This window comes from Loxodonta africana, chromosome 23 (assembly GCF_030014295.1).
Source record: "Loxodonta africana isolate mLoxAfr1 chromosome 23, mLoxAfr1.hap2, whole genome shotgun sequence".
Lineage (NCBI taxonomy): Eukaryota > Metazoa > Chordata > Mammalia > Proboscidea > Elephantidae > Loxodonta > Loxodonta africana.
In genome coordinates this window covers 22,272,572-22,288,291 of record NC_087364.1, presented here as the reverse complement: position 1 = coordinate 22,288,291, position 15,720 = coordinate 22,272,572, and positions in this window count along the sequence as shown.

Below are 15,720 nucleotides of genomic sequence, written 5' to 3'. Positions count from 1 at the left end.
AAAGTTGGACTTAGAACCAAAGCACTTGGGTTCAAGTATTGATTTGACCAGTTATTAGCTTTGTGACCTTGAAGAAATCATTTAACTTCTCTGAACTTCAGTTTCTTCACTTACAGGACCGGGAGGATACCTACCCTCCCTCCTCACATGGTGACGGCGAACAGGGCTAACATTGTGATACACATCAGAACAACTATTGTTGTTGTTAGCTGCTGTCCAGTCAGCACCCAACTCATGGGGGCCCATGAACAGAAGAATGATACACTGCCCAGTCCTGTGCCATCACCACGATCGGTTGTGCATTGGGCCATTGTAATCCATACCGTTTTCATTGGCTTCTTCCTGTCTTAATCTGGAAGCTCGGCTGAAAACTGTTCAGCATGATAGCAACACAAAAGCCTCCAATGACAGACAAGTTATAGCTGCACCTGAGGTCCATTGACTGAGATTCAAACCTAGATCTCCCACATGGAATGTGAGAATTCTACCACAGAACCACCAATGCCTTCGGAATAGCTATACTACTTGTTAAAATATAAAAAATATAATTGCCACTTCACTTACCAGTAAGGGGTAGCCATGGTGCTCCACTACCAACACCTCCAGATAGTTCCACAGTCCAACAACTAAGGAGATGAGACCTGCCAAGCAGGGGCCCCCAGACCCTACTCTACCACCCTTGTCCATTATGCCTGGTCAGTGCCCAGTGCCATTCAGATTGATCAATGTTTTTAATATCACCTGTGGTCATGAGACTCTCCATCCATTTATTCCATAACTGTGTGCCTGGCACTGTGATATGAGTTAACATTCGTTGTTAGGTGCTGTCAAATTGGATCTGATTCATAGCAACCCTATGTACAACAGAACAAAACACCGCCCAGTCCTGCACCATCCTCACAATCATTGTGCTTGAGTCCATTGTTGTAGCCACTGCATCAATCCATCTTAAGAGTCTTCCTCTTTTTTGTGCTGAGAAGTTTTTCTTTGTAAATTGTGCATTCCTCTTTTTCATTGTAATTTGTTTTTGCTGAGTCTTTATATTTACCTTGGTTTTTACTTTGAAGTATGGGATTGTTAGTCTTTTTTGTGGTTACCTTAATATTTACCCCTATTTTTTTAAGTATAAACCTAACTTGTATCTCCCTATATCGCCCTGATTTCCTCTTCGTATGGAAGCTCTATCCCCTCTTTATTGATTATTGTCATCTTTTACATAATGACATTCAGTGATTCCCTGTTTTGAGCTTTTTTTTTTCTTTAATCTTATTTTATTTTTGTGATTTCCCTGTCTGAGTTGATATTGGGATGCTCTGTTCTGTGTCCTTGTGTTGTGTTGATATCTGATATTATTGATTTTATAACCAGAGAATTCCCTTTAGTATCTCTTGTAGTTTTGGTTTGGTTTTTGCAAATTCTCTAAGCTTGTGTTTATCTGTAAATGACTTAACTTCACCTTCATATTTGAGAGGCAATCGACTCGACGGCAATGGGTGATTTGAGAGGCAGTTTTGCTGGATATATGATTCTTGGCTGGCAATTTTTCTCCTTCAATGTTCTATATATGTCATCCCATTGCCTTCTTGCCCACATGGTTTCTGCTGAGTAGTCCAAACTTATTCTTATTGATTCTCCCATATAGGTGACTTTTTGTTTATTCCTGGATGCTCCTAAAATTTTCTTTATCTTTGGTTTTGGCAAGTTTGATTATAATCTGTCTTGGTGACTTTCTTTTGGGATCTACCTTGTATGGGGCTCAATGAGCATCTTGGATAGATATCCTTTCATCTTTCATGATGTCAGGGAAGTTTTCTGCCAACAAATCTTCAACAATTCTCTCTGTGTTTTCTGTTATCCCTCCCTGTTCTGGAATTCCAATCACAAGCAAGTTATTCTTCTTCAGAGTCCCACGTGATTCTTAGGGTTTCTTCATTTTTAAAAATTCTTTTATCTGATTTTTCTTCAACTATATTGGTGCCAAGTGCCTTATCCTCCATCTCCCCAATTCTGCATTCCAAAATTCCTCAATTCTGCTTCTCTGACTTCCTATTGAGTTGTCTAATTCTGTAATTTTATTGTTAGTCTTTTCAATTTCTGAAAGCTGTCTCTCTGTGGATTCTTGCAGCTTACTAAATTTTTCATTATGTTCTTGAATAATCTTTTTAATTTCTTCAACAGCTTTATCTGTGTGTTCTTTAGCTTTTTCTGTACATTGCCTGTTTTCCTTCCTGATGTCATCCCTGATGTTTTGAAGCATTCTGTATATTAATTTTTTGTATTCTACATCCAGCAATTCCAGGAATACATCTTCATCCAGAAGATACCTTGATTCTCTGGGGATTTGTAGAAGCAATCATGGTCTGCTTCCTTATGTGATTTGATTTCAACTGCTGTCTCTGAGCCACCTATAAGTTACCATAATAATTTATTTTATATTTGCTCACTGTGTCCTATCTTCTTGTTTCTTCTAGTAGCCAGATAGGCTACTAGAGTGCTCTAACTTGATTAGTTGAGCCTTTGAAGCACTAATGTCCTGTTACCAGATAGTTAGAGCTGTTACCAGGCATATGAGCCTATGAGTCCATTCACTGTTCTTGAATAGAATCAGCTCAGGTGTCCTGATAGTTGGTCACCTAGTGTGTGGTGTAGGCTCTCACCTACTATCTTAGAGGAGTAGTGGTGATGGTTGTATGCACTGGCTTCTGGTAGCAGCAGAGGGTCACACTCTGAGGAGGGCAGTGTGCTGACAGTCCTCCCTCAAGTGTCAGTGAGGAGGAAGCATCTCTGTTCTCTACAGTGCTCTGGTGGGTGGGTTCTGCAGCTTTATCTTAGGCACCCAGTAAAGACTGGTAGGCACCACTGTCCTCAGACCCCTTCTGTGGGTGCCTAGGTGGCGTGGATGGAGCCTCAGCCCTCAGGTCCCTGCTGTGGATAGGTGAGGGCTCTGTTTAATAGGTAGAGTGGCACCAGACCTCCAAAACCTGCTTTTCCACCACACAGCTGAAACAATTACAGTCAGACCTCTAACATATTTGCCTTTGCACTATATTAGCCACCTGGTTCCATGTAGAGGTGAAAGCCAAAGTCTGCGGATCTCTTATGCCTCAACTGGAGCCACTTCTGTTCTGATCTTCCAGTTTAGGAGAGTTGGGAAATTATTTTTCCCTTTTTGTTAGTTTTCTCATTCTCCCAGGCCAGGAGAATGGGTCAGAAAAAGCACGGCACTTCTTTCTATCTCAGGCCCAGGGAATTCAAATGTTAATGAAGCCAGTTGAGGCAGGGAGGAGAGAGACCAGATAGATAGGAGAGGTGGTAAAATAGACAAAATCACTTATCTTGCGTCCAGAGCACTGTTTTATCTCAGATTCCAGAGGCCTGTGTGCTGGCTGGCTGGCTGGCTGGGTCCCCGCTAAGATTGCCCCAGGGGGTTAGGGCTGTGTCTCATGGTTTCCATGTCTCAGGAAACTACCACCAGCCCCACCTCATTTGCACCAAAGAATGGCACCAAGGAATCAGTGCTGAGGTGCTGCCCGGGTTCAGCAACTCATAGCTGCTTCTGCATGGTCTCTTGCTCTCCTATCACTCAGGTCAGTGTGTAGCCTGTGTGCATTGGTTGGGTCCCCGCTGAGAATGCCCCAGGGGGCTAGGGCTGCGACCCGTGCTTGCCATGTCAGGAAACTACCATCAGCCCCACCGCATCCGTGCCAAAGAATGGCACCAAGGAATCAGAGGCTCTGTGCAGGCTCAGCAACTCATCACTGCATCTGCACAGTCTCTCACTCCCTTGTCACTCAGGCTGATTCCTTAGTCCTGTGTGTTTGATGGTCAGGGTTCATAGACTGTCATACATGCAATTGTTTCACTTGTTTTTTTGGATTTTTGTTGCAAGAGGGTTCAGCGGAAGCTTCTGCCTAGTTAGCCATCTTGGCCCCACCTCCTCTTCCTCTTTTTCGCTGACCTCCTTTACCAAGCGTTTTAGTCATTGCCTTAGTTATTAAGTGCTGCTATAACAGAAATACCACAAGTGGATGGCTATAACAGAAATTTATTCTCTCACAGTCTAGGAGGCTCGAAGTTCAAATTCAGGGTGCCAGCTCCAACAGAAGGCTTTCTCTCTCTGTTGACTCTGGGAGAAGGTCCTTGTCATCAATCTTCCCCTGGCCTAGGAGCTTCTCAGTGCAGAAACCCTGGTTCCAAAGGGCACGATATTCTCCTGGCTCTTGTTTCTTGGTGGAATGAGGCTCCCCTGTCTCTGCTCGCTTCTCTCTTTTATATCTCAAAAGAGATCGACTTAAGACAAAACTTAATCTTGTAGATGGAGTCTTGCCTCATTAACATAACTGGTTCTAATCCTGCTTCATTAATATCATAGAGGTAGGATTTACAACACACAGGAAAATCACATCAGATGACAAAATGGTAGATGATCACATAATGCTAAGAATCATGGCATACCCAAGCTGACACACATTTTGGAGGAACACAATTCCCAAACCATAACAGTCATCTAGTGTTGCTATAACAGAAATACCACAAGTGGATAACTTTAACAAACAGGGACTTATTCTCTCACAGTCTAGTAGGCTAGAAGTCCGAATTCAGGGTGCCAGCTCCAGGGGATGGCTTTCTTTCTCTGTTGGCTCTGGAGGAAGGTCCTTGTCATCCACCTTCCCATGGTCTAGGAGCTTCTCAGCACAGGAACCTCAAGTCTAAAAGACACATTCTGTCTTCTTGGTGTTATGAGGTCCCCCTGTCTTTCTGCCAGTGCCGCTTTTTTATATCTCAAAAGAGATTGGCTTAAGATACAGCCTAATCTAGTAGATTGAGTCCTGCCTTGTTAACTGTCAATGATCCCACCTCATCAACATCACAGAGGCAGGATTTACAACGTATAGGAAAATGACATCAGATCACAAAATGGTGGACAATCACACAATACTGGGAATCACGGACTCTCAAGTTGCCACACATTTTTGGGGGAACACAATTCAATCCATAGCACCAAGCATGATGTCCTTCTCCAGGGATTGGTCCCTTCTGATAACATGCTCAAAGTACATGAGATGAAGTCTCACCATCTTCACTTCTAAAGAGCATTTTGGCTGCACTTCCAAGACAGATTTGTTCATTCTTCTGGCAGTCCATGGTATATTCAATATTCTTCTCCAACACCGAAATTCAAAGGCTTCAATTCTTCTTCAGTCTTCCTTATTCATTGTCCAGCTTTCGCATGAATATGAGGTGATTGAAAATACCATGGCTTGGATCAGGTGCACCTTATTCCTCAAAGTGACAACTTTGCTTAACAATAGGTACAGAAAAATAGGCCCTCAAGGACCTTAGTCCAGTAAGCAGACATGCAAATAGAGAAAATACAGTCAGCGAGTGTTTCGGTTATCTATTACTGCTTTGGCTGTTGATTACTGTCTAAGAAACCACTTCAAAACTTGGTGGCTTAAAGCAGCAGCAATCATTCTTTTGCCACAAATCTGTAATTTGGGCGGGGCTCGGGAGGAATGACCCATCTCTGCTCCATGATGTTGGGTGTGTCATTTGGGATGACTCAAATGGCAGAAGCTGGCTGAGAATCTCAACCTCTTTATGTAATCTCAGCTCCTCTCCACGTGGTCTCTCCACATGGTCTGACCACCATGGTGGCCTCATGGTAGTGAGACTACTTATGTGGCAACTTGGGGGTCCAAGAGTAGCCAGTTATTAGCCTCATGACCTTGAAGAAATCATTTTGCTTCTCTGAACATCAATTTCTTTGCCTATAGGATTGGAGAGTACCTTCTCCATCTCCTCACAGGATGATGGTGAGCAGGGCTAACATATTTCCAGAGACAGGAAGGAGAAGCTCCCAGGCTCGTAAGGCCTAGGTCTAGAAATGGGCACAGCATTAGCTCCCAAAATTCTACTGGCCCAGAAGTCACAGAGCCTACCCATGTATAAGCGGGGGACTTATACCCCCCCCACCGCGGAAGGAATTTCAAAGAATTGGTGGCCATTTTTAGTTTATCACAGTGTGATCAGGGAAGTGTGTACAGGGTCCTAAGTTAGTATGGAGTCAAGAAGACTCGTGGGGGATCCAGGGAGACTTCCAAGGGGAAGAGAAGGTGACATCCAAGATGAGATAATTAAGGTGAAAGCATCTTGTAACATTAAGTCATAAAATGCTCCTGTAAAGCATTATCAGTGATGGTGGCAGTAAAGATTGAATTAAGACAAGGTTTTGCATTGAGTCTCTCCCTCTTCAATTCACCATGAGACTCTGGGCTACTGGCCTGGGAGTGTGCTCGGTAGGACTGCCCTGTGGAAAGTGGTGCCTGCATCTCAGGACCCAGTCCACCCCACAGTGAGGTCTGCACACCACTCTACAGCAGATCCAGGCCGCAGCACACAGTGAATGCCACTGTATGCAGTGCACTCCAAGGTGAATTGTAGTCATGAGGTTCCAACAGATCTAACTCATTTCCCACTAATTCCAGAGACTTAAAAAAAAAAAAAAACCCAAACCCAGTGCCGTCAAGTCGATTCCGACTCATAGCAACCCTATAGGACAGAGTAGAACTGCCCCATAGAGTTTCCAAGGAGCGCCTGGCGGATTTGAACTGCCGACCCATTGGTTAGTAGCTGTATCACTTAACCACTACGCCACCAGGGTTTCCTCCAGAGACTTACGTGGCCTCAAATGCCATATTTCAATCACAGTTTTTCTTAATAACCACATCCTTTGCGGTGGGGGGAAAAAAAAAGCCATTGAATCAAATGAGGTTCTGATACTTCTCAATAAATAGTTGCTGAATGAATATTGGTCCTTAGCCATTCAGCAAAGACTCTTTTTGTTCCAAGCGTATTTTGTTACATATAAAATTTCTTAAGGCTATAACTAGCATAGACAGAAATATTGCACTGGCTTAAAAAAGAAAAGAAAACCCATCGATGATAAAAGCTAGGAAAAAATATACTTTGTATCACGCTTAGCCTTTCAATTTTTTATTGGAGGAAATCTGTTTAAGATGGCTCTAGTGATTTCAAATCTTTGCAGTCCTCACTTGACTCTGTTGGACCAATGGAGTTAAACAATGACTAAAATCTAGACAGAAGCCGTGATAGTCTCACAAAAGTCACCATAAAAAGGGTCCTATCTCAGGTATTGTTAACTGATTTGTTCTTTGAAAATTTTAATAATCAGAGAAAAACCTATGTGTTGGCTCATGTAATGCCAGTGTCAGCTTGGCTGGGCCATGATTCTCAGTGGTTTCACAGTTATGATGCAGTATGGCAGTCATATAATGATGTAATCACCTCCATGCCCAGATCTAATATAATGTGATCACCTCCATGATGGGATTTGCTGTGAGTAGCCAACCAGTGTGAAAGGGGGTTTCCTTTGGGGTGCGGCCTGCACCCAATATAAGTGGACTTTCTATCAACACTCATGGGCTTCTGCTTGTTCTAGATCCTGCAGCTGGCTCCTGTTTGTTTGCCCTCTGATTCTTGGGACTTGAGCTAGCAGCTTACCTCCCATCTTGCCTGCCAATCTTTGGATTTGTTGGTCCTCGCAGCCTGTGAGCTAGAGCCCTGCTGTCTGACTTGCCAACCTTGGGTTTGTTTGCCAGCCCCTGCAGCTATGTCAATCAGGAGAAGCCTCCAGCCTGATCTATGTTCCAGCCTCTACAACCGCATAAGCCATTTTCTTGATATAAATCTCTCTCTGTATATATTTATATGTTTTACAGTTTTGTTTCTCTAGAGAATCCAGCCTAAGCCTAACATAAAGTTATACTGGACACTGCTTTTCAATAAATAGGTTGTTGCATGGGCCTAAGACTATTTCTTATTAACTTAGTTTGGAAATAGTAAAAGTCTTTATGTCCAGACATTCTTTCTACCTTCACAAATATTAACTGAGTGGATGCTGTATGCAGGCATTGTTCTAGGTGCCAAGGTGTCATTTAGAAATGTTGAGGTCTTGGTCTCGGTCTCGGTCTCGGTCTCGGTCTCGGTCTCGGTCTCGGTCTCGGTCTCGGTCTCGGCCTCGGCCTCGGCCTCGGCCTCTAAGGGGACATGCACACAATTTAGAATACCAGGCAGGATGAAATAAGAGCAAAGCAAGTGGTTGGAGAATTCAGAGTAAGGAGGAATTACATGAAGTGTGCATTAAAGGAGCAGAGAGTAGCAGCTGTGCTTTGCCCCATCTCTGCAACGTCTAGTTCCTGTAGCCCAATTTGTAAGGATTGTTGAATAATGTGAAAACATAGGAGCGATGAAAAGATCCCATTAGCATGTGGCTAGGTGAGGTTTTGAAGGAGCCCTGGTGGCACAGTGATTAAGTGTTAAGCTGCTATCCAAAAGGTCAGCGATTCAAACCCACTTGCCGCACGTGAGAAAGATGTGGCAGTCTGCTTCTGGAAAGATAACAGCCTTGGAAGCTCTATGGGGCAGTTCTACTCTGTCCATCAGAATCAACTCGATGGCAACGAGTTTGGTTTTTTGGTTTAGGTGAGGTTTTAGAGATGGTTACACAAAAACAGAGTCCCTGGAAAGTAACCTACAGAAGCAATCCTGTATTCAGCAAGAGATGTCATGGTGGGCTGCCGTACCATTTCACTTACTCCTCACTACAGCCTGTGAGCAGGTGTTATTAGGGGTTCCATCTTAACCAGCTGAAGCTCAAGGAGGCCGCTTCCACACTTGTTAGGAGTGGAAGAGGGATTTGAACTCATCTCTCACTTCTTCCAGAACCTGTGCTTTGCCCTGAAAAATGTTCTTCTGAAGCAAGCCTCTAAAGATGTCTGAAAAGTACCCAACAATGCAACTTCACAGGGAATGCTGAGTAAACTCAGTTGTGGCTGAGCATTTAATTTTTACTTTTGCATTCGGACTGGATATATGAATTGCTTTAAGTTCATCCACTGATTTTATAGACATTTGTGGTAGGTAGATAAATCCATTTGCAACACACACATCAGAGTGATGAGGAAAATCATTCATTCAAGTCACAACGCATAGGTTCAACTTGTTATTTGACTGTTGAGTCGGACCCCAACTCACGGCAACTGTGTTGGTCATCTAGTGCTGCTGTAACAGAAATACCACAAGCGGATGCCTTTAACAAAAAGAAGTTTATTTTCTCACAGTAAAGTAGGCTAAAAGCCCAAATTCAGGGTGTCAGCTCCAGGGGAAGGCTTTTTCTCTTTGTCGGCCTTCTCATCAATGTTCCCCCAGACTAGGAGCTTCTCCACACAGGGACCATGAGTCCAAAGGACGCACTCTGCTCCCGACACTGCTTTCTTGGTAGTATGAGATCCTCAGTCTCTCTGTTCATTTCTTTCTTCTATATCTCAAGAGATTGCCTCAAGACACAATCCAAACTTGTAGGTTGAGTCCTGCCTCACTAACACAACTGCCGCCCATCCTCCCTCATTAACATCATAGAGGCAGGATTTACAACACACAGCAAAATCACACAATACTGGGAATCAAGGCCCAGCCAAATTGATACACTTTGGGGCGGACATAATTTAATCCATGACAGTGACCACATGCACAACAAAATGCTGCCTGGTCCTGTGCCATCCCCATGATTAGTTGTGGATTGGACCATTGTGATCTATATGGTTTCCATTGGCTGATTTGCAGAAGTAGATTGCCAGGCCTTTCTTCCTAGTCCACCTTAGTCTGGAAGTTCTGCTGAAATCTGTTCAGCAACATAGCAACAAGCAAGCCTCCACTGGCAGACGGGTGGTGGTTGCTCATGAGGTGCATTAGCTGGGAATTGAACCTGGGTCTTCTGCAGAGCAGGTGAGAGTTCTACCACTGAACCACGGATGCCCTCTCAAAACCAAACCTGTTGCTGTGGAGTTGACTTCAATTCATGGTGACCTCACATGTGTTAGGGTAGAACTGTTCTCCAAAGAGTTTTTAAGAAATGATTTTTTGGAAGTAGATTGCCAGGCCTTTCTTCTGAGGCACTCACTGCTGGGTGGATTCAAACCACCAACCTTTCAGTTAGCTGTTAAGCACTTAACCATTTGCACCAGCCAGAGACTTCTTATGTAGGCTATAACTCAACAAAAAAATAAAGTATGTTGTAACTAAACCCTGATTGGTTCAGAGAGATGTCAATAGCAGACTAGAAAGGCTCAGTAGGACTAGCCAAGTCTAGTAGAGGGTACAGGGAAAGAGAAATCCCATGAATTTACAAAGCAACAGTGCAAAGAAATAAGACAAGGACACTTAGGGTAGTACAAAGAGTGCCATTGGTTCAAAGGTCAGAGAAAGCCAATTCTGTACAAATCTTAGGCAACCTAGAAGTCACAAGAAATTTAGATTAACCCAGGCAAAACAGTACTAATTAGTTATTTTTTTAAATAATATTTTATTGTGTTTTCAGTGAAAGTTTACACAGCAGACTGGGTTCCCGTTTGACAATTTCTACACAAAGTGTTCAGTGACATTAGTTACATTTTTCACAATGCGTCAGCATTCTGTTTGAGTCCTGGTTGTTCCATTTCCAGTTCTCTAGTTTCCCTGTTCCTGTATCTTCTCATCTTTGCTTTAGAGTAATTGTTGACCTTTTGGTTAATGATTAGTTATTGAAACAAAAATTTTAAAGATCCCTAAACTAGTTATAAGAATCTTTATATATTTGATGTATCTTATTTGTCAATATAAGGAGCGCTGGTGGCACAGTGGTTAAAGTGCTTGACTGCTAATTGAAAGGTCGGTGGTTGGAACCTACCAGCTGCGCCACAGGAGAAAGATTTAGCAGCCTGCTTCTGTAAAGATTTACAACCTTGGAAACCCTGTGGGGCAGTTCTACTCTGTCCTATAAGGTCGCTATGAGTCGGAACCAACTCGATGGCAACAGTTTGTCAATATAAATATATATATCTATACTGGACAGGTTAAAACTATCTGAAGTTAAAAAGAAAGACCAGATTGTCTGGCCTGACAGAGACTGGAGAAACCCTGAAAGTATGGCCCCCGGACACTCAGCTCAGTAATGAGGCCACTCCTGAGGTTCACCCTTCAGCCAAAGATTGGACAGCCCCATGGAACAAACGGGGCGCACCAGGCCTGCGACAGGGACTGGAAGGCAGCAGGGAACAGGAAAGCTGGTAATAGGATACCAAAGGTTGAGAAGGGAGAATGTTGACATGTTGTAGGGTTGTTAACCAATGTCATACAACAATGTGTGTACTGTTTGATGAGAAGCTAGTTTGTTCTGTAAACCTTCATCTAAAGATCAATTTTTTAAAAAAATTGTGGTATACCGATTAAAAAAAAAAACTCTGAAGTTAAATTTTATGTTAATTAGGAAAACCTGCTGGATGCCAATGGCACTGTAGAAGTTATGTCCTTTTACCCTGATCCCAACCCTCGCAGGAGGATGTCCTTCATCCCCTTTTACAGAGAGTGCACTGAGCTCAGAGATATTGAGGCTTGTGTGGAAAGTCACACCATAAGTGGGAAAGATGGCTTCTAACTCGATTCCCTCCCACTCCAGAGGACGACCCTGAGAACCAGCTCTAACTGAGACAAGTGAAGCTGAGGACCGCAAACAAACTCATTTTAAAAAATCAGACGAGGAAAAAAAAAAAAATCAGTCCAGAATTGAGAACAGACTCTTGGATGAGAGGGCCTCATATGATAAGTTCTTTCTGTTTTAAATTTCCCTGCAATCATTACGCACACGCATGTATACACATACGTGGTAATTTTATATACATGTCACAGATGGAAATCAGTCTCCTACAGCTGTTATGTCTACTGAGTAAATAATGTATTGTGTACCCTATGATCTTTCTAAATGGAAAGACGTACACTTCAAGACGGTTGAAATTAAGACGCAAGTTTCTATGCTGAAAACTCTGTATTAAGGCTGCCATCGTCAACTTTTTTACCCCTTTTATGGTCTCTCATTTAGAAGTATTAAAAAAAAAAGCATTAATTTCTAATTTCTTGTTCTTGATTTGAGTCTAGGTCCTTCAATTCTGGGAAGCAATGTTGAAGGCATTCTGAAGCTTTAACTGTGAAAAGCAAACTGACCCTCAGGACCAAATCCCTACAGAAAGCCTTGTAATTTCATCTCAAAGTTATTCCGTCTGGGTTATACTTCATATCCAAAAATACTTAACGTTTTCAACAGGAGTAGCACTGGTTTCTAGGGTTTTAATCTTACATTTTTCTCTGATAAATGATTCTGTACTGGAGAGTGGAGGGCAAACTACAGACAGGAAATGTAAATTAATGCATTACAACATATTTGCTACAGTAATGCTGTAATTCTCAGGAAAAGAGTTAAGTTCTAATCTTTTGTTATCTTTCACTCACTCAGCCCCTTAAAAGCACATGAAGTCCCTGGGTGGTGCAAACAGTTAACACACGTGGCTGATAACCACGGTTCCAGTCCACCCAGAGGCACCTCAGAAGAAAGGCTTGGTGACCTTCCGAAAAAACAGCCACTGAATACCCTTTGGAGCACAGTCCTACCGTGATACACAATAGTTGCCATGAATCAGAATCGACTCAACAGCAACTGGTTTTTTGGTTTCAAAAGGCACTGAAATGACAGCAACATTTATGCTTTCAATTAACAACAAAATACAACAGGCCAAGAGGTTTTTTTCTTTTTCTTTATTTTATATAGAGAAATTTTTGAATGAATGCGCTGAATGAAAACAGGTGAACTCTGGCTTTTAAACAGAAAAGGTGGCAGGATGGTATGTCCTTAAGGCTCTTCCATCTGAGCAACTGGGGGGAGGGTTAAATTAGAGTGATGAGCACTGGTGGTGTCGTTTGTTTGCACGTTGTATTCCTCCTGGCAACGTTTAGCTGCCCCTTTTAAACATGAAAGGGGCCCTCAACTTTGAGCACAAAGGGCATGCCTTCTCCAGGGGCCAATTCCAGACCCACCCCCCAGCTCCCAGTTCCTTCTATGGGCAGGCCCCAGGTCTCTGCACACTTCCTTGGTTTTTTAAAAGCTTCTGCAACTGCCCTCGCTATGGCCTTGGGGTTCCTCTGCTCAAGGTAAGTCCTGTTGTAAGGTTTTGCAGCTACCTCAGAGATTTTGACTTTTGCTCCAGAGACAAGAGAAATAAGCGAAATATTTTTGAAAAACCCAGACAGTGCTTATTTGGCCATTCCTGCCAGTGCCTTAATTTACTTTGAAGTAACTCAAAACCCTCAGCAGTGGCTGACTTTTCCCTCTGCCCACTGGATCTCCGCCCCGCGCATTCCGACGTGAGCCCTCTGCACATCTCGCGAGAAGAGCCGCGCTCTGGACTCCGTCCTATACGCTCACCACGTATGCTAATAAGGCAAGGCTGATCCACTGGAGAAGAGCCGGCTAAACGAATGAGGAATCTCGATTCTGAGATACGTTTAAAAAAAAAAAAAATTCCTTTTCAGCATTTAGGAAGCGTAAACAACTACAAGCAAGTGGGTTGTTTATTAAACTGCTAACCCACTTGAATGAATTGCTGAAGATTTGTGTGGCAGAGAGACACTGGACTTTCTGCTGGAGACGACTGTGAATTTGCCGCAAACAGAGAAAAAGCCCCCAACAGTTAAAGGGACTAAAATGAGAGTGCTGTTACGGGGAAGGGGTCCCTAGGTGATGCAAACAGTTAACACGTCCAGCTGTTAAAGTTTGGAGGTTTGAATCCACCCAAGGGCATCTGGAAAGAGCCCTGGCGATCCGAAAGGCCACAGCTCCTGAAAACCCTGTGTTGCAGTTCTGCACTGACACGTGGGGTCACCATGAGTCAGAATCGGCTCCTCCACTGTCGCCGGTTTTTTATTTTATTACTGGATAAGGGTAGAACTGAGAAGAGAACTTGTAATCCAAATTCTTTCAGATCCCAATTTTTAGCACTATTTAAACTTACTGCCCCTTGTCCAGCCCATTTGCAAGCATCTGCCCTTTTATCTCTGATTGCTTTCTGATCTTCATGGTTTCTTGAGGCTGGCTTTCTGAAAGCATGTAAATCTTAATTGTTAACAAAACAAGGAGAAAATAAGGCCCCAGAACTCTTGAAATAAGTGTGTAATCATTAAAGAAAGGAGCCCTGGTGGTGCAGTTAAGTGCTCTGCTGCCAACAGAAAGGTCAGCGTTTCAAAGCCACCACCCTCTCAGCAGGAGAAAGAAGTGGCAGTCTGCTTCCCTAAAGATTCAAAAACAAACAAACAATCCATACCATGAACTCCATTCCAACTCGTAGCAACCCTACAGGACAGAGTAGAACTGCCCCATAGGGTTTCCAGGTCTGTAAATCCTTACAGAAGCAGATGGGTCACTAGGAGTCAGAAATGAATTGACGGCAACAAGTTTTTCAATGGGGTTGATCATGAAAGAATGAGCTCAAGGTCAGTTTAACAGAGGACATATTTAGTTTGTTCAGATTCTAAGAACTTAAACCATCAGACACGGCACACTAGCTTGAAGGTGAGTGCTGCAGAGTAAATAAGCTATGCCAAAATGCATTCATTCATCTTAATGGTTTTCTTACCACTTTGGATATTGATACGCTTGTTAAATTTCAACTTTTCCAGCAGCAGAAATCAGTGCGTAGCGCAGACCACAATGGGTGACACTGTCAGAGGGGGTGGCGCCAAAATGACTGTCTATAAAATTTTTGTGCAGTTTCAGCAGAAATTTATTTTTTTTATATAAAAATATCCCTGTAGTTAGTTATAACAACAAAAAATGTTCTTGTAAGCCCGGCTTACATGTATCTATACACCTGTAAGGCTAAAACTCTACTCTAATTTACTCTTTGAAGCTTCTAATATGTTGTCATTATTACCCAATTACAAAGGTGTGGTTTCGTCTGCACTCGCTACAAGGACATGCTGTTGTTTTCATTGCTGCCAGTGTTTTTATAGTTGCTGATTTTGTCAAATTTTCTGGTGTTTTAGCTACAATATTGTGGTAATTAGCATGGGGGAGGTGACACCATGAGTTACTGCACTGGGTGACACCAACCGTAGTGACGCCACTGGCAGAAATGATAGGAAATGCATAATTTCCAGGTTCCCAGATGGACACAAAAAGCTAGTGAATTTCATCCTTGGAATCAGTGGTTCTGGGCTTTCTCTCCTACATGCAGGGACACACTGGATACAGCTGCAAGCAAAGACTTCCCCCTGCAGCCATCATGAGCTGATGTGAAAAGTTCAGATGCAGAAGAAAATGCAAAGCAACAATCTGTTTTTCTACCCGTCAGTGCTCCTTAAAAAACAACAACAACAAAAATTAACAGACTTTAAAATATTTCTCTTGGGTACAAATTATACCCTACAGGCTATTTTGTGTTGCTTTACTGCAAGGAAGGTGTACTTTACTAAACTTTTAATTTTGCTACTGAATTTCTCCCGTTTTTAACAAAATTGAGAAAAATCGGAGGCTGTTGTTAATAACGCTATATGTTTGGAATGACCATGTAGCTTTCACTAAAGTTAAAAACTCATTCCATCTATTAAAACAAACTTTTGCTTTAATCACAGTATTTAATGACAACCTAGAAAAGGAGCAAAAATTATACGATCTTGACTAAGAGAAGGCAGCACTCCCCATACCTCTATGTTTAAAAAAAATCATCAAGAATGTTGGTTGCATTGGGCAAGGCAGGACTGGATCAGGAATGAGCAAACTCAAGCCCATGAATTAATTCAGGCCACTGTTGGTTTTTGTATGGCCCCAGAGCTACG